Here is a 20,495-nt window from a genome sequence, read left to right as displayed (position 1 = left end):
TTTTAATCCATCCAATGACAGATGCTAACCCATATTTTAAAGGGGTTTACCATTTTCTTTTGTTAGTGTAGCTTTCCTCACAAACTGCTAAGAACTTCTGTCCAGCATTGAACATGTGACCAGACTTGTCCATCAGCCTCCACCAATAGAAAAGCAGCTTTCCCATGTGAGGTGTTTTACAACTGGAAGAGGCTGATGGGCAGGTCTAGTCGCATGCTCCTCCATTAGAAGCTATTTTATGGACAGAAGTGTTGGTCAGTTTCTGAGGAAAGCTGCACAAACAAAAGAAAATGGCCAACCGCTTTAAGGCTATGTGCCCACGAGGCAGAAATGCTCAGGATTTTTTCCTGAGCGTTTCTGGATCTCCCTGGCAGAAAAAACGCATGTGGATTGTACATGCGGATTGTACAAGCGGATTGTACATGCGGATTGTGCATGCATTTTTCCTGCCAGGGACATGCGGATGTGAAGCGTTCTTCACTTGCATTTCCACATGCGGGTTGTCAAGAGCTTTCCAAGCGATTTTAGCATCACTTGGAAAGTGCTTGTCAACTTGATCACACTATATAAATCCATGCAAACAGCATGGATTTATATAGTGTGACCTAAAGAATGGTAAAAAATAAAAAAATAAATATATACTTACCTTCTGATGGCCCCCGGTGTCCTGCTTCCCTCCGTTCTCCCTTGCCGGCAGCGGTACACTGAAGGAAGGATCTGCAGACGTCAGCGTTGCGTGACCAGTCACATGACTATGACATCAGCGCACGTCCTTCAGTACATCGCGAACTGCCGGCATGCGAGGAGGAGCGCAGCGGGGCTCGCCAGAAGGTAAGTATATATTTACTTTTTATTTTATTCTTTTTTTTTACAGTTTTCTATGGTACCCAAGTCCGGAGGAGAGTCTCCTCTTTTCTAGACCTGGGTACCATCCGCACATTAGAACGCATGGAATGCGCATCTACATATACAGTGATGCGTAAACCATTAGATCTAATGCAAGTCAATGGCGGCGAAAACGCAGCACTTCCGCAAAATAATTGGCAGTTCTGCGTTTTTTTCCGCAATGATAATCCGCAGCGAAAATTTCCGCAGCATGTGCATAGCACATGCGGATTATCATTGGGGGACATGGCAGGCCATCTACCATGCATTTTTTAAGCGTTTCTGCAGCGTTTTTGCCGCTGCGGAAACGCTTAAAAACGCATTTTGGGCACACAGCCTAAGATTGCATCTAAAATCTAAAGCCAAGATCGATTTTTACTTTACCACTAGGCTTCCCCTCCCTAATATTTCCTTGAGCTAGTCACTAAGTATAACATGCTTCCTCCTACAGTTTATGTATGATGAGTGTGGTGATTAATACAGGAAAAGGAAGGAAGAACTTTGGAGAACATCTAAAATTATGCAGTCTTAGGATAAGCATCAAAAAGAACAAAAAGTCAACAATGCAGCTAAGACAAACCAATCTACATGTAGTCTTGGTGCTTTTATGTCAAGACAACCAGGCATAGAATCATCCATGCAGTTTGGGAAGGCCAATCATAACCTGGATTCATTACTTAAATCATAATGCCCACCTACATTTGTCTTTTTGTAACATGGGATTCTACCTGATGACTACAAGGGTTTATAAAAACGTGACAAAGTCTTAAAATGTGCATTTACATCTCTCATTACCAATTCAGTTGGGTTCTTCTAAAGTTATTCATCATTATATTAAAGCTAAACCTTAAATGAAAAAGTGGTTTGATTGTCATTACAATACCTAATACATCATCATAAATTTAAATTAAGACCAAAAACACACATGAGGTACCAAAGCTTATGAAATTTGGGTTTAAATGTTAAAGAGGTTGTTCAGTCACACCATATTGGTGACCCACCTAAGTAATTGGGCATCAATATCCGATAGATGGGGGTCAGATACCCAGCATTCCTACTCATCAGTGGTTATTTGCTGTAGTGGGAAACATTTTGAACAGAGCAACGAAGCGCATCTCTCTTCAATGCATAGTGCTCACCACCAGGTACTACACAACAGCTTCTATCAAAAGAATAGTGTTGATCCCCCCACCGATATGATATTGATGATTTATCCAGCGGATAGGTCATCAAAATATTGAGTCCGGACAACCTTTTTAAATCCATGTGGCATCTTTTTGCTATTTCTTTCATCTCTCCATGATCTCCAATGGGGTAGTCTAAAATAAGTTCATGAGCAGATAAATCCAATTCTGAAAATAAACTAATTATATCTGTCAACTTCAATGACCTCAAAATATTAAGCCATGGATGAAACTGCTGTATCCAATTACTTGCCTCCACCATGATGTTTGCTTGTGTGGCATGTGACCAATGAGTCCAGTAATTGGTTGCAGAGGGCAAATAAATCACAAAAGAACTAATAGTACCATTAGAGAGGTGGCGCTGGAGTGGAACGAGGTTTCAACAGGTAAGTAATGACCATTCCTTTACAGTAGAACATTCTCACCCATTGGCAAAGTTTGGTAAAAACCCAGAAAAAAAGCTTTAATTCTATGAAAGGAAGCTGTCAGAACACACAGTCCATGGCACATATAACTGTGCCTCTGCAGACTGGTCAGAATGACCCCTGTCACTGGCAACAATGGGTACATGATTATCAGAACTGGACTATAAAGCTACGGAAGAAGATCGCCTAGTCTAAAGAATCATGTTTTTTGTTTTCATCTCATGTGGGTAACTGTGTACAAGTGAACCTTTTACCTTGCTGCACCAAGATGCACCATGGGAAGAAGGAAAGCTGGAGAAAGCAGTGTTATGCTCTGGGCGATGTCCCGTTGGGAAATCAAGGGTTCGGGCATTCCTGTGTACGCAGCTTTAACCCATACCACTTATCTTAACACTGTTTCAGATCAAGAACATTCCCTTCATGTCAGTAAATTCTTTAGGATAAGTTTGAAAAACATAACAAAGGTGAACATGTTATTTTACCCTGTACATTGCCTGCATCTCAATTGGATAGAACATTTGTTTCAAGTGACTATGGCAGCACGGTGGCTCAGTGGGTAGCCCTGTTGATTGGAAGCTCTGGAGTTGTGGGTTCAAATCCCACCCAGGGTAACATCTGCAAGGAGTTTGTGTGTTCTCCCAGTGTTTACATTGGTTACTTCCTGGTACTCCGGTTTCCTCCCACACTCCAAAGACATACTGATAGGGAATTAAAGTGAGCTCCAATGGGGACAGTCATGATAATGTTTGTAAAGCATTGTAAAATATTACGGCACTATATAAATGAGTGAAATAAATAAAGATGACTCTGATGGAGTCAATATTCAAAAACATTTTCAATCCATAAGCAGCAAAGTGACAGTATTTTGCCGCCTAGACATTCAGCTATTGTACGGTCATGAACTGTCATTGAGGATAGAAATTATGGTTAATATTCATGAAATCAGTCTTGATACCATGTGGTTTAGCAAATGTGGCTGTGAAAACATACTTCTTGATTGAAAATTTGACTTGAGACATATATGATTTATCCCTATGGAAATACCAAATACAGTTTATGCCTACAAAATTCTAGCTCACTGATAATCTACCATTTTGATAGCCAAGGACCAATAATTAGGGTATGTCAAGATGGTGTGGCTGACTACATGTGGCCAAAACAAGGCCCGCAGCTAGTGGTCAATTGCCACACAGTTTCGTTTCACAATTGTGAGGCCATTGGGGTTGGCGGAACTTTGGCAGCACAGTCGACTCCATGTTTGGCCATACCATTATGTTCTGTAGACGCAGCAACTAAGAACAGATAAACTCACATGATGTGTATTGGAAAACTATGAAGCCATTTACTCTGGGTGAATCCAATTTAGCTTAATCATACTAAATCCATTCTAGTAAGGCATGAAAATGAGACACAATTGCTCCTCTTTTCCTACCAACTCGAAATATTACTACATAAAAAATATTAAAATGAAAAAATAAGTGTCTTTAATAATCACCTGAAAATTGTATTTAACAAATGTTGTCACTCGAAACACACTTTGTTCCCTAGTATTAGTGGAATGGGTCTGTTGTACTGTCATCAATAAAAAGTATCAAAACACAACCGGATCAGATTTGTTGAAAAATTAAAGATGCATTCTGGCATGCAGAGTGATTACTAAAAAGAAAGAATATTGTATTGAGTTCTTTTTTTCCTTTGCTGGTAAAGACCTTCTTTCTTCCTTTTTTAAGCTACGGCTTCTCTTTTCCCCATCAATGAGAGGCTTTGCAATAGACATAATTTGAGACAAGCTATTATAATTAAGATGCTTCAAGCTTTTACTGCAGAGTACAAGACTGAGCCGTGTGGAAGAGGTTTCTATCTGCTGTAGATCAAATTACAGCAGCACATGAAGCCCCACCCTGTGTCTCTTCAGCACAGTCTAATACATCTCAGAATGTTTTTTTCCATAGTGTAGATGAGTCCTGAATTCTAACCACCTCACAGAAAGCAGATCATCCAGTTTTCTTCCCCATCCCCCAAGCTTAGACCTTTCTTCTCGGCTAAAGGAAACACTGCTCTGCTGAATACTTCTGGCACATGTTCCAGAGGCAGTAGATACAGCTTCACAGAGCTTTTAGAATCAGCCATTTTATATGCAGATCTTCAACACAACATGGCTTCAGACCATTCCAGCCTTATCTGGACACAGCACACTGCTCATGCAGAAATGCCTGGTACAATTGAGCTCATTGTGGAGTAAAGAAGAAAGAGAAACAGTTTAACCATCTCTAGGAAATGTTTTAAACTCAAGATAGCTAGGTTCCTCTACATTCTCCTTTAGAAGCATAGAAAAAGACCTCACAAAAACAGATCTAATTTAAGGAAATATAAGGTCTAACCTGAAAAGAAAATAGGTCAGGTCCATATTCTTCAGCTCACATGGGAAATATTATCTTTTTTCAGAGTCTTCTGGCTGCTGGATTCCAAAGTCTAAATGACCTTTGTTAATCACTAAGCAGCCTGTCTGCATTAGCAAACAGTGCCAACTGACACACCCTTCAACAGAAAGCCTTCAAGTGTCCTTTTAAAAAGTAGGTTCTCAGAAAATCTTAACGTGCAAGCTAAGGAGAAAAAGTGCCTTCAGAAGAATTTCAAAATAACAATTCATATCCATCTTAAATTGTTAGGAAACACTTATGAAGAACAACTTAATCTCAATATTAGGAATAAGTGGCAATAAAACTGTAAACACAGTGTACAAAATATACACGAAACAACAAAAACTGAACCCCGGTCTAGCTGAGGATGATATTGTCTAAACTTTGGCTCTTTAACTCGTTCAAAAGCCACCTTACTCCTTAAATAATATTCTATAAGATAGCACATAGAGTCTAAAAAGTCTTCTTTTGGTCAACATAGCATACTACAACCAGTAGTAAGTCCATATAAGTTCAATTCTTAGAGATCAAATGTATACTGACATAATGTCAATGACATCGAACATAGAATTCCATAGACTTGGTGCCATATGATATTGATTAACTCTTCCGCATGGTTTCAACCTTGTGTTCTACATCAACGTTTCTCAAGGAAACGTTCCAACCTTGAGTTCTAGATCAGTGTTCCTCAATACTTTTAAGTCAAGAACCCCCAATTGAAAAAAAGTAGATTATATTACCCCCATAGTTATGTACATACAATGGCATCTATTAAGCACAGCTTAATGACAGGCAATGATCCCCCCACCAAAGACATGGCGGGTATTCCATATGGAGCATATTCAGCAGGTTCTAAATTATTTTCATATTTACTTATTCAAGTCTTTACATCTTCAATTCATTGGATATATTTTTACAAAAAAGCCATGGTGAATACTGGATCAAAGAACATTTTCAGACACCGGTTTTTACAAAGTGGTACATATAAACTACACTGCTCAAAAAAATAAAGGGAACACTCAAATAACACATCCTAGATCTGAATGAATGAAATATTCTCATTGAATACTTTGTTTTGTACAAAGTTGAATGGGCTGACAACAAAATCACACAAAAATCATCAATGTAAATCAAATTTATTAACCAATGGAGGCCTGGATTTGTAGTCACCCCCAAAATTAAAGTGGAAAAACACACTACAGGCTGATCCAACTTTGATGTAATGTCCTTAAAACAAGTCAAAATGAGGCTCAGTATTGTGTGTGGCCTCCACGTGCCTGCATGACCTCCCTACAATGCCTGTGCATGCTCCTGATGAGGTTGCGAATGGTCTCCTGTGGGATCTCCTCCCAGACCTGGACTAAAGCATCCGCCAACCCCTGGACAGTCTGTGGTGCAACGTGACGTGTGTGGATGGAGAGAGACATGATGTCCTAGATGTGCTCAATCAGATTCAGGTCTGGGGAACGGGCGGGCCAGTCCATAGCTTCAATGCCTTCATCTTGCAGGAACTGCTGACACACTTAAGCCACATGAGGTCTGGCATTGTCCTGCATTAGGAGGAACCCAGGGCCAACCACACCAGCATATGGTCTCACAAGGGGTCTGAGGTCTCATCTTGGTACCTAATGGCAGCCAGGCTACCTCTGGTGAGCACATGGAGGGCTGTGCGGCAGTCCAAAGAAATGCCACCCCACACCATTACTGACCCACTGCCAAACCAGTCATGCTGAAGGATGTGGCAGGCTGCAGATCGCTCTCCACGGCGTCTCCAGACTCTTGTCACGTCTATCACATGTGCTCAGTGTGAACCTGATTTCATCTGTGAAGATCACAGGGCGCCAGGGGCGACTTTGCCAATCCTGGTGTTGTGTGGCAAATGCCAAGCGTACTGCACGGTGTTGGGCTGTGAACACAACCCCCATCTGTGGATGTTGGGCCCTCATACCACCCTCACGGAGTTGGTTTCTAACCGTTTGTGCAGACACATGCACATTTGTGGCTTGCTGGAGGTCATTTTGCAGGGCTCTGGCAGTGTTCCTCCTTGCATAAAAGCGGGGGTAGCGGTGCTGCTGAAGGGTTGTTGCCCTCCTACTGCCCTCTCCACGTCTCCTGGTGTACTGGCCTGTCTCCTGGTAGCGCCTCTCCAGCCTCTGGACACTACGCTGACGGACACAGCAAACCTTCTTGCCACAGCTCGCATCGATGTGCCATCCTGGAAGAGATCCCACAGGAGACCATCCGTAACCTCATCAGGAGCATGCCCAGGCATTGTAGGGAAGTCATATAGGCATGTGGAGGCCACACACAATACTGAGTCTCATTTTGACTTGTTTTAAGGACATTACATCAAAGTTGGATCAGCCTGTGGTGTGTTTTTCCACTTTCATTTTGGGAGTGTCTCCAAATCCAGGCCTCCATTGGTTAATAAATTTGATTTCCATTGATGATTTTTGTGTGATTTTGTTGTCAGCACATTCAACTTTGTACAGAACAAAGTAATCAATGAGAATATTTCATTCATTCAGATCTAGGATGTGTTATTTGAGTGTTCCCTTTATTTTTTTGAGCAGTGCATAATCATAAACTATAATATGTAATTCTCTTGACTTTTCGCCATTTTGTGACATTCATAGTTTCTTTCTTTTATCTTTATGATGCAATAACTGTTTCTGTCCTCAAGCACACCACACATTTCAGTATTGAATGTACATCTTCAGTTTCTTTGAACTAAATAGAAAGAAATAATCTTCACTTGGATGTGTTCAGAAGAGGCCCCCTTGGTTCATTGAGGGGCGTTTAACACCCTTCTTTATTACCAAGGACCATGAACCACATCCATTCAATATTTGAAGACCTCAAATATGCATTGAAAGCATTACGATGCTGTCCAGTTATGATCATATGGCCAAGGACTGCAGATTATCAGCATTGACGTTAGGAAATATAATATTTATTTTTAGCTTCTGTCTAGGACTTTGGACTTGTTTAGCTTTCCTCCTCTATATTTACAGTGAATCTCTATTAAGATTATCTCTATGTAAAAGCACAATGTCACCAAGAATTTAAGCCTACAGAGAGAACATATAGGAACTAGAAGCAACTAAACTATTATAGGGCTTGTCCGGCAGGAAAAACTTTGGAATGTAAGGGTTTAGAGTAATTTAAGAAAATCCAAAAATATTCGCTGATTTCCGGACATTCCTGTCCCAACACTTCTTGGGATTGTCTTGATAAACGGTAAGTGTGTTAAATAGCAGCTCATACCATCACTGTTCACATCGGGGACCCATCTCAGTCACTAATGGGCTGAGCAGAATGTCCAAGCATTTCGAGTGTGCCGATAAGGGAAAAGGAAGTTAAAACCAGCAGGTACCTGCACAATTTCAGAACAAGAGCGGTGGAGAAACAATGAGCTGACATTCACTTTTCTTTTATCTTTTAAATCACTTTGAATGTTTTACCAAAATATATACCCTGATGGACTATCCCTTTTATAGAGAAAAAGACTATGAATAGAAACACAATGATAAACTTTTGTGACTCACCTAACATCACATAATAGATGTTTACACTATTGCTACAGTTTGAAGTAATGTTAAAATATAGAATTATTAGATACAGTGGTGTTAAAAAGTGTTTGCCCCCTTCCTGATTTCTTATTCTTTTGCATGTTTGTCACGCTTAAATGTTTCACATCATAAAACAAATGTAAATATTACACAAATTTAACAAAAGTAAACACAAAATGCAGTTTTTAAATGTAGGTCTTTATTATTAGGGAAAAATGAAATCCAAACATACAGGGCCCTGTGTGAAAAAGTGACTGCCCCCTAAACCTAATAACTGGTTGGGCCACCCTTAGCAGCAACAACTGCAATCAAGTGTTTGCGATAACTGGCAATGAGTCTTTTACAACGCTCTGGAGGAATTTTGGCACACTCATCTTTGCAAAATTGTTGTAATTCAACCATATTGGAGGGTTTCCGAGCATAAACTGCGTTTTTAAGGTAATGCCCAGCATATCAATCGGATTAAGGTCAGGACTTTGACTAGGCCACCCCAAAGTCTTAATTTTGTTTTTCTTTAGCCATTGAGAGGTGAACTTGCTGGTGTGTTTTGGATCATTGTCTTGTTGCACAACCCAAGTGCGCTTCAGCTTGAGGTCATGAACAGATGGCTGCACATTCTCCTTCAGGATTTTTTAGTAGACAGCTGTATTCATGGTTTAATTTACCACAGAAAGTCTTCCAGGTCCTGAAGCCGCAAAACAGCCCCAGACCATCACACTATCACCACATTTTACTGCTGGTGTGATGTTCCTTTTCTGCAATGTTGTTATTACTTCTACACCAGATGTAATGGGACATATACCTTCCAAAAAGTTCAACTTTTGTCTATTCAGTCCACAGAGTATTCTCCCAAAAGTCTTGGCAATCATCAAGATGTTTGTGGCAAAATTGAGACAAGCCTTTATGGTTTTTTTTGCTCAGCAGTGGTTTTCGTCTTGGAACTCTGCCATGCATGCCATTTTTGCCCAGTCTATTTCTTATGGTGAAGTCAGGAACACTGACCGTAACTGAGGCAAGTGAGGCCTGCACTTCTTTGGATGTTGTTGTGGGGTCTTTTGTGACCTCTTGGATGAGTCGTTGCTGCGCTCTTGGCGTAATTTTGGTCGGCCAGCCACTCCTGGGAAGGTTCATCATTGTTCCATATTTTCGCCATTTGTGGATAATGGCTCTCACAGTGGTTTGCTGGAGTGCCAAAGCTTTAGAAATGGCTTTACAACCTTTTCCAAACTGATACATCTCAAATACTTTGTTTCTCATTTGTTCCTGAATTTCTTTGGATTGCAGCATGATGTCTAGCTTTTGAGGATCTTTTGGTCTACTTCACTTTGTCAGGCAGGTCCTATTTAAGTGATTTCTTGATTGAAAACAGGTGTGGCACTAATCAGGTGTGTGTGTGGCTAGGGAAATTGAACTCAGCTTCCTAAAGATGTGATAAACCACAGTTAATTTATGTTTTAAGGGGGAGGGAGGGCAATCACGTTTTCACACAGGGCCCCATAGGTTTGGATTTCTTTTTACCTTAATAATAAAGACCTTCATTTAAAAACTGAATTTTGTGTTTACTTGTGTTATCTTTCTCTAAAATTTTAATTTGTTTTGTGATTTGAAACATTTAATTGTGACAAACATGGAAAAGAATAAGAAATCAGGAAGGGGGCAAACACTTTTTCACACCACTGTATATCACTTCCAAAACTTTAAACTGGTTCATAGTCAAATCGTTCCACTTTTAGTGGATTCCAAATTGCATCAGGATGCCATGTAAAGAACTACTGCAGCAGCCTTTTCCCGTAAAGACACTGTAAAGTTACAGATAAAACATGTAACCTAACATACCACGATGCAGGACAATATCATGGTGCAGAAAAATGTAATTTGACGCTTAACATGTTCAATGACTTTTGTTGTGTAAAGTGTCTAGTTACAGTTTCAGCATCGTGACACCTTTCTGTGATGTGGTATAACTTATTGAAATGTGTTATATTAAGAAATGTTTTATCTGTATCATTTGCAGTGTTGTAGACGCAGTAGAGAGGCAGCTCCAAAGGAAAAATTAAGCTGGGCTCAAAGGATAGAATTGCCCACCACCTTGGCCTAGATCTTCTGGAGAACAGTCCTGCACAGGTTCTTCCCACCTGATAGCATATGACCAAATAGAACTACCGACCAAATGCAGAAGAATTTTTCAAGAAAAAAAGAAAACCTTCTCGTTCTGGTGACATCTTGCTAGATGACTACCTGGAGGTGTGAGTTTAGTTAGCTAATACAAAAGTCCCATTGCTTCCAATTGCAATGGCATTGGGTTACAATATTTACAGTCATACAATGATCTTTCTTGGGAAATAGTAACTAAAAGCCATTCAGCAGACAATGTCACATACACTGCTGATCTGCGACAGGTATGATTCAGCCAGTCAGTGCGGCATTGCACTGGTAACTGTCTAGTAGCACCTCTGTAAACTACAAAGCCATGTTATTTTTCTTCTACTCTGTGTCAAATTGACTGAAGAAGCTCTTCTCAACACAGAAGGTGAGTTATAATTTCCAACAACTATTTCTAACTTTGATTTGCAAGGACCTTCTTACTTGTTTATTATTGGCTATGAGATATTAACTAACAGCTAATTTTTTTATCTTATTTTTGGTTAACTTTTTGTGGTCTTCTGATCCAATTAATCATTATAGACTCAATTTACAATGGTCATCCCATTAAAATTATAGCTTGGCGGGATTTGGGGGCAATTATCATTTATTTACACATTGTATTCTGATCTGTAAAAGTGACACCGACCTTTCATTCATAATTCTAGAGTGAACTACTTTTTGCTAATTTGATGGATTTGGTTGAATGCTAAATCATTCACAATATATTGATATCCATAACAGTACAGAAGGTCTTAAATTAGTCACAGCTGAAATTACACAGAACTCATTTTCTGAACTACTCTTGAACACTCAAGTAAACTCTTTGACCAGCCTTTATCCCAAGTTGAATCATTTAGAGAACAAACAGACAACTTTTCAGTTCATCTAAGGAAAAGTTAGCCACCTCTAATGTTTTGTATACTCTGTGAATACAATGAGCTCTTTGGAAAAATATTTCAAAGTTCAGTAAAGCACTATATTATAATAAAAGATTGCAAAAGTGACATAAAGGATTTAAAAAAAATGACCAAAAAAGGTTATTTTTCAGTTGTTCATGGAAGAGATGAAAAAAACAATGTCAAATTGCATTCTACAAGAATTGAGGCTGCAGAAACTGTTGATCATGGCTGTGCTACACTGTTTCTTTAATCTCAATAGAAATTAATTATATTCACTTCTATAGGAGTTAGAAAAAAAGTGTTCACATAGGCCCACCACCTGTGTCCGACACTTGAACAATGTTATTTCCATCTTAGTCATGAACAAACAGTTTACTCCTTGATTACATAATTGTAAAGTACTGCGGAATAAGTTGGCGCTATATAAATAAAAATTATTATTATTATTATGAGTGATGTCAATAAAACCCAATCGAGAACATTACAGCCTTACAACATTACATTTTGTATTACAATACGAAATATTTGCAAAAGCAGAAAACTAGATGAGCTCATCATTGTAGGTATCCACCATCACATAGGTTTCGGAGGTCCAGCAAGCCACTAGGCCTCGGCAAGTAAATCCAAAATAAAGACAAAAAGACAACGTCTCTGATAAAATCTTGGCAGCTTTATTACACTTTCATTAAAATAAGGTCACAAACAGGACAGTGTTCTGGTGTTGACGTGTTTCGACTTGAACAGTCTTAATCGTTTAAGACTGTTCAAGTCTAAATGCATCAACACCAGAAAACTGTCCTGTTTGTGACCGGATTGTAATGAAAGTATAATAAAGCTGCCAAGATTTTATCGGAGCCCCGACTTTTTGACTTTATATTGGATATACAAAATATATTTGTATACTGATCACCACTGCTTCACCATACCACTGCCCAGGTCTCCCACCTATCTCCTTGCTGCTTCTTCCGGAGATGGAAAGGTAGAGACCAGCAGAAGGCCCAGGAAGCGGTATGGACGAGTGGTGGGGAATCGGTAAGTGAGTGTATTATTTTTACAGATGCTTCAGGAATGCTAATATACAAACAAGTTAAATATAAATGTCATGCCACATTCAGGAATATTACTTTTTAGTAGGTAAATTATTAGCTTTAATGTTAAATGTTCAATTATGGTGCTAATCCTTCTAAGATGATACTATAAAATTGCCTTTTTTGGCATCATAGGATTAATTAAAAAACAGAATCTAAAAGATAAAACACATATTTAAAGTGGGATATTGGGATGTGTCTATGCACTACTTCTTCCAAGTGAATTCACCCCCCACCCTTCCCAATGCGCTTCCAACCTGATTTGCAAATGGCTTCTATGGTAGATTTTCATGACTGGCACAACGATCCCTATCAAAATGGTGTAATTTTTATTAGGGGATATTTGCAAGCTATATCACTACTTCCATAAGTAAAAAATGTGCTGACCAATTCTTTTGAGTATATATTATTGCTCTGTCTTGACCTTTACATGAAATTAAAATCAATTTAGGAGCAACAAAAAGAAAAATAGATATCTGAAAGAACATACTTTTTTATATATGATTGGAATTTAAAATAATAACAGTTTGCAAGAATTGAAAGCACAATCAATAGAATGAATTCACTCAAAATTTCCTCTACATTAGACTCTTTTTTTTGTCTTTCACATAAAGGTCCACTAAGGTGAACATGCCTGTACCAAAGGATGTGGGTTTTGTATTGCAAATGGCTTGTTATAACTGGTTTCCTAGACCTACAGGATTGATGGTAAACCTTTTCGGTATGCTGTAAGAGATAAAATAAGAATGAAGACTAATATAACACTTAGTATAATCCAGTTGAAGACATTTTTGATTTATCGGATGAATAGAAGTAGATATCATGGACAACCATGTGACATATAACAGGCCAAGACTAGGGAAACCAATTTACCTAGACTGCTCTAGCAGAGGCGAACAAGATAGCAAGTACACTTTGTATAGTATACCTAATTTAGTGCCTAAACAAAGATGTTTCTATGTTTGTAAAAAGGCTTCTAAGGCAGCTGTATGTTGTTGGGTGTCGCAATTTTGGAGAACCACAGCAAAATAACACACTGAGGCCACAACGTGTGAACCCTCCCTTACTGTTCTGAACCCATTTAAGAAACAAGAAATGACAACTATTTGTCACCATTGTAAATGAAGAAAGCAAGCAACAGTGCACAATAAAAAATTTCTTTATTGCTGATGAAATTGAGCATTAATGCATAATATTGAATATATTCATGGAAATGTACTGTTCTGTTCTTGATGTGCAAACAAAAGCCTTTAGAAGGTCTAACTATCCTATTAAAGATATAGTATATTACTGTATAATTTGGATAAACAGCTATGGAATATACTTTTTGTTTCAATTCATCTCTACTTTAGTATATCTGCTTGTTATCATCATTCCTCTGTATCTGTAGAGGTCAAAAGCATCATAAAAAACATTAAATTCCCTTTACATAACTGATGAGTTTGCTACAAGTTATAATGTGTTTGGTTTACAGAGAAGATGGTCTGCACATACACAATAGCTGTCGACTGAACATATTCCAAACAACTCCCCCAAACGCATGTACCCCCAGGTCAGCTCATCTTCCCTGAAAACAAAAGAATTGAACTTCAATATGCCCAATCGTTCTTCCCCAACATCATTTGCGGTGGAGAGTCTAGGGACACCCATACATATAAGATAGTCAACTGGTCTAATGTGTGTTGGCCACTCTAATACTCATCAACTAACCCATCAAGTGTTTCAGCAAGAGTAGCTCAAGAAGAATATTTATTTTCAATTTCTTTATATATATAAAACATTCTCTTCAATTAACAGAAAAACAGCATTACTGGTCAGTGAATCACCAGTAAGAGGTCCCAGATCTATCTACATTTCATTAAAAAATACATTGCCAAGAGCAAGAAGAAACATACTGGCATGCAGGAAGCCTTAAGGTTGGCCATACACAATAGATGAAAATGAACAATTTTAACCAAAACAATTGTTTGTTGAGTAAAAACTTAACAATGAACAATTGCTTTGGCCAGCTAATCACAGACCGTCATCGTCGGAAATATAGTTTGCCATGTTTTCAACTTTTTTTGTGGAAAAAAACCCACTCATCCATAAATGAACTTTCATTGGCAAAATATTCTCAAAAAGATAGTCAATCGCCGGGGGTAACTTAAAGCACCACTCCAGCTTTTTTTATTGCAGCGCTGGAGTGGTGCTACTAATGTAAGGCCCCTGCACTTAGTCTTGTACTTACAAGCCACCGTCTTCTTTATATAACTTTTATAGTTGCCGCTCCGGTCAGTCTCAAGCAGTTTGTGACCTGCGGGATCGCTCCAGTGTTTTCTGGAGTGAGCTGGAGGTCACTTTTCAATGCAAGTTTATGAGGGAGTCATTCTAACTCTCACAGACTTTATCTTTGAGAGCTTGTGACCGTTATGTCAGAATTCTCATTAGACAGAAGTTGCGGTCACAGGACCAGAGTGGCGCCCGGAAGAGTTGAAGACGATGGGTGAAGAGTATAATAATAGGTGCTGGGATTTTACATTAGAAGCACCACTCCAGTGCAGAAATAAAGAAAAATGCTGGAGTGGTGCTTTAATATATATGGCCAGGTTAAATGACGGTAACAGGTAATATAGACTAAAATGTATGTTACTGGTATGGTTGTTCAACCAGTAACATACTAATGAGTATGATAGCCTTTAAGGTGGCCAAACAAATTAGATAGAAGGAGGTTGATGGCAGAAGAACCGTTGAATATACAATCGTTTAGTGACTGATCGTTTCACCAACGTCTCAATACACATTTTAGTCCATATTGCCAGTTACAGTTGGCTAAACAGGCTACATATGTTCAATGGTAATCTTTCTGGAATATTATTGGAATGCTCTGAAAACAGGGTTTCAGAAGGATCATTTGACTTCTTTGCAGTGGGTCAGCGATGATAATCATTTGTTGTTACATTTTACCAGATCAACAATCATTTTGGTTGAAGTCGTCTGTTTTGATCAACTTTAGACTAATATTATGCCTACCTTAAGACCTAAAAATCTTTCCTCGGACTTCTTTCCTAATGATGTGTCTTTGGTCATCTAAAATTATCGTTTGTGGTTAAATTTCGAACAACAAATATCCGTTATGGCTTAAAGTAACCATTTTCAGTAATTGTAGTTAAATTTGTATAGGTACGTTTACACAATGTTATTTTATAGCAAGTAAAAGTTCAAAAGTTTACTATAGATAGTGAACAAGAAAATGTCAATTCACTTGTAATATGCACTATAATATGTTAACTTTATTCCTCATTCATTGAATATTTTACTTCTCATTCACAGATTAGAGGGAGATAAGATCCTTCATCACACTCCTACATCATAAGAAAACTTCAATACTAAAGTGAAGAGCAATACATACTTTTATTGTTAATGCGAAAAGCCACAATGGTATAACCTACATTATATCTAGCGATTGTACTGGGAGTTTGAAACAATTTAAAAGATTGGCCATTTTAGGCGCTAAACCTATGCCTATGAGTAAAGTCAAGAAAGCTCTTTGCCATGGTTCAATTATTGATGTCACATATTTTGGGCAGCTGTAGTATATGGAGTTAATTAAGGTGTGGAAACTTTCATATATTCTTTTGTGAACTTCTAGGTTAAAAGAGGATGGTTCTCTCTTGAGCATCCTCATTTCCTGTTTAGTGTGAAGTGAGGTCACAAAGAGCATCCTTTACTAAGAGGACCTGTCTTCTCCTTTATAAGGATGCACTCAGACATCAGTTTTATCCATATTTTTCATTTACAGAACTCGTACCTATTATAATCTATGGGCTGTTTACTTGTCCATGATTTTTTGTGGAACTAGTGGTCCTCACAAAAACATGGAGAAATATTCAAATTTCATCAGTCACAGATCAAACTTACCAATGCCAGTTTATGTTCTTGAAAAAATTCAGACAGCACTCGGATGTCATCCATGTTCTGTCTGTTTTTCACTGACTGATTGATGGGAGAAACCTCCATGCATATGAGAAAAACTGATAAAATTTTGGTCATCAAAGCTGACATACTGATCAAATAATGATCACAATTTGATCCAAAACTGATGAAAATCAATAAATTTTTGAACAATAACCAAAAATCCACACTGGCGCTACTAATATACCATGAAATAGTCAACCTGCAGCAGAAAAACAATGCGCAATCCACCAAAAATGTATATAGCTGAAAGAAAAAATTATAATCTATTACACATAGTGATCATATAATTATCTTTTGTACATACTCAACGTTCCTGTGATAACCATATACTTGAAAACACCCAAGAGTCCACAATCTTATTATAGAGGCCCAATAAGTTTGGTCTCACTGTCCAGTACATGGTATTCGTATATATGTATATAGCCAAGCAATTTTTCTTAAAAGGATATTCAGTGTAAAGTATAGTGTGCATCTGAGATACGCATTGAATTGTGGAACGTATGTTGACCATGCTGCACATCGTAGAGTTTTTCTGACGCCAGAATTGGTTACTCGCTGCTCCATTTTGGAAGATGAGAGGCCATAAGGGAAGTTGCCCCTGGCCGGGTCGCTTTTTACAGAATATCCCTTCTCCTAAGAAAACCAGCTTGGTTGTATACAGATATAAGTATAGCATAAGCTGGACATTGGGACATAATAACCTATTGAGACTCTGTAATCAGGTTGGTGGACTTTTGAGACTCTTGGTTTTTACCTATATTGTTATTCTTGGAACTACTGGGTATATACAAAAAATGTTTATATGGTCACTATGCGAGAATAGATTTTAAGTTTCTCGATAAGTTTTTTTACGTACAGGATAAACCACTGACGTCTGAATGAGGCCTTACACAAAAAACTCGTTAATTTAAATGGGCAACGTGTAATTCAGAATTTCCATAATAGTGGTGCTAGAGAGAAACTGTATTCTTGCTACTACTGGTTTCCTCACATTGTGCAGCGGATAGCTGGTCTCATCTGGAGGGTAAGGCCACGTGGTCACGTTCAGTATTTGGCGAGTTTTTTACCTCAGTATTTGTAAGCCAAAACCAGGAGAAGAACAATCAGAGGAAAAGTATAATAGAAACCCGTCACCACTTCTGTATTTATCACACACTCCTGGTTTTGGCTTACAAATACTGAGGTAAAAAACTCATCAAATATTCAATGTGTGCACGTGGCCTTAGGCCATGTTCCCCCATTCAGTATTTGGTCAGTTTTTTACCTCAGTATTTGTAAGCCAAAACCAGGAGTGGAACAATCAGGAAAAGTATAATAGAAACACGTCACCACTTCTGTATTTATCACCCACTCCTGGTTTTGGCTTACAAATACTGAGGTAAAAAACTCATCAAATATTCAATGTGTGCACATGGCCTTAAGCCATGTTCCCCCGTTCAGTATTCGGTCAGTTTTTTACCTCAGTATTTGTAGCCAAAACCAGGAGTGGAGCAGAGGAAAAGTGTAATAGAAACACGTCACCACTTCTGTATTTATCACCCACTCCTGGTTATGGCTTACAGATACTGAGGTAAAATACTAACCAAATACTCAATGTGTGAACATGGCCTCATTGGGAGCGGAGAGACTTTACTAGCCATTTATAGTGAAGAGCACTTGTGATAAGAAGAAATTGTCTAAAGTGGAGAATGCCTTTAACATCATATGGATAAAAAATAGCTTTACAATGCGTAATTGTAAAAACCCTACAGCCAGTTCACCAAGCTAATGAAGCTAATGGCTAGAGGGGGTTGTTCAAAATGGACAACCACTTTAACTTTGCATCCAGTACGTGGGACCATTGGCTCCACTTTCAGAATAGAAAAACCTGTGGTTAAATGAAATATGTGGAGCGTTACCGGCCTGATGGGTGATGTTATGAGTGTGTAATATATTACACCTCATATTTGTCTCCTCTGGTTCATGTATTACATTTCCTCAGTAGTCTAAGTAAATACTTCAATTCAGGAATATATTCCTATAAATCATTCAAAATCTATCAAATTCAACCCTGGAGACCACGTGATGTGCTTTTTAAGACTCGCTGCCACGTTTTGTTTGGTTGCAAGGCTCCATTTTAGGTTTGCCTACTTTGAAGCCTTCTGTCCTCCATTTTCTGGTAGAACTTCAGCATGACTTAGGTTACCTCACTCAGACCATGACTTCCTATAGCAGCTATAAAATCCACTTCCTCTCAAAAAAAACATGAAGTGGCCTTTTTAAAATGAACATGGAGAGCAGAAATGCTGAAGGAAACTGCCTACTGGAAGGTTCTCCTGAAAATACAACATGCCATTAGCTGAACACTGCATTTCTAGGTCTCCTCAGTCTTGCAGACAGTTAGGAGAAGATGGTGACCAGAAGGAGGAAGCTCCACAGTGAGCATGGTGGAGCAGCCTTGTGCTATAAAGTCTGGACAGAAACCAGACTGCTAATGGAGGACAGGGAAGGCTGGGTAGATCTTCAGATTCTCATAGCTCTTAGAGACTGACTGAGGAGAGGACTTTAGTGAGAGAACAGCAGGTTTAGCAGCTTCCTTTCTCCTTCAGGCAGGTTCTCCAGCTGAACAACAACCTCTTCCCTCCCTCATAGGCAAGATATTCCAACCTTCAATGTCAACACTGCTCATGAGGGAGGGGAGCCAGGAGACCTCTTTCTATGCATGAGGAGGGGTTGAGGTACAATCTAAACCATGCAGCTGAGAAAGAGGTCACTCTGTCATGTTGGCCACCTAGCCAACCCCCCGCTGTGTCTGTCACCAGCTTCCTTCACTACATATAGGCACAAGTGCAAGCAAACATCACCTCACTCCATAAGTTCATATTAATCTCCACCACATGGGGGTGGTTGGGTAAAGGAGGGGGTCAATTAATGAATTCATTAATTAGCCGCCCTTCTTCTCCTCCTCCTTCCACCACCACCTCCTTTCTTCTCCAGACAGGCTTCCCACCCCTCTCCAGCCACCCCAAACCGCAGATCCTAAGGAACTGCTCCAGGATTCTCCTGCTAGACATTACAGATATTAGGAGGACACACACAATAGCAATTAGGGAGAAGATGACTGGCATGGCACTTACAGAGCGCTCTGGACGGGGCTGCTCCAGCCTCTTGTTGTCCTGCTCCCTCAGATAACAGCTAGGTGGAGAGATGGTGGCTCTCCTCTTCTTGCAGCTACTCTCAGCAATGGAGGATTGCCATCTTCCTTGCTTTAGTTCTCCTCCTCTCTCCTTCACTGGCTGCTGCTGCTTCTCTGCAGCTGCAGATGACCTGAAAGATCCGTCTCTCTCACTGAGTGTGTATGTGCGTATGTGTCTCTGCCTCTCTCTGAATAATGAGCAACCAGAAGGGAGAGGGAGAGTGAGAGAAGACAATCTCTACCACACAAAACGCCAGAGCACCAGGGGGTGCACAAAGTCTTTCTAACAGCAAGCAACGTGGAGACATGTCTCCTATCTCTGCTAGAAATATTCGGCAGGGCTGAGATGAAAGGACTAAGCTTGGGGGAAGGGTGGAGGAGGAAAAAAAAAACTTTTTCTTTCTGCTTTTCTGTGAAGTGCTTAGAATGCAGGAGACATCTGCACCATGGAAAAAAAGGAACAGTTTGAGATGTAATGGACTGTGCTGAAGAAGCATGGGGTGGGACTTCATTCACTGCTGTAATGTGACCTTCCATACAGTCCTGAAATGAGAGCTATCTGGAGCTTGCTTTTATATTGATGAGTGGAAAAGGGTTGATGTAGCAGAGGTCAAAGTATGCAGCAATGCTCTGCCTTTCTTCTAGCTGAAGGATACTGTTGTGCTCTATTCTTCTGTCTCTAACCTTGCAATCTGCAGTAATCCAGTCTATTCAATTTGCCACCATTTAGCATGATTCTGGAGAA

The 20,495-nt window shown here is 39.3% G+C and overlaps 1 protein-coding gene across 4 annotated transcripts in view; it reads right to left on the bottom strand.

Moving 5' to 3' along the window:
- The window catches only part of ZNF462 (zinc finger protein 462), a 181,276-nt gene extending 161,185 nt beyond the window's left edge, over positions 1-20,091 (bottom strand). For 2 of the 4 annotated variants that reach the window (XM_073666773.1, XM_073666842.1), the window contains exon 1: positions 19,692-20,090. The gene's annotated coding sequence lies outside the window, so the exon portion shown is untranslated. Of the gene's footprint in view, positions 1-4,875; positions 5,009-19,691 lie in introns of those variants that run through there. The other 2 variants (XM_073666833.1, XM_073666806.1) reach the window with 2 other exon arrangements.
- Between the last annotated feature and the right edge of the window lie 404 nt (positions 20,092-20,495).

This window comes from Phyllobates terribilis, unplaced genomic scaffold (genome assembly GCF_046119375.1).
Source record: "Phyllobates terribilis strain yellow unplaced genomic scaffold, ASM4611937v1 Scaffold_1__5_contigs__length_1240528914, whole genome shotgun sequence".
Classification (NCBI taxonomy): domain Eukaryota; kingdom Metazoa; phylum Chordata; class Amphibia; order Anura; family Dendrobatidae; genus Phyllobates; species Phyllobates terribilis.
Note: the sequence above shows the minus strand (reverse complement) of the source record. Positions and strands in the feature narration are given on the sequence as shown.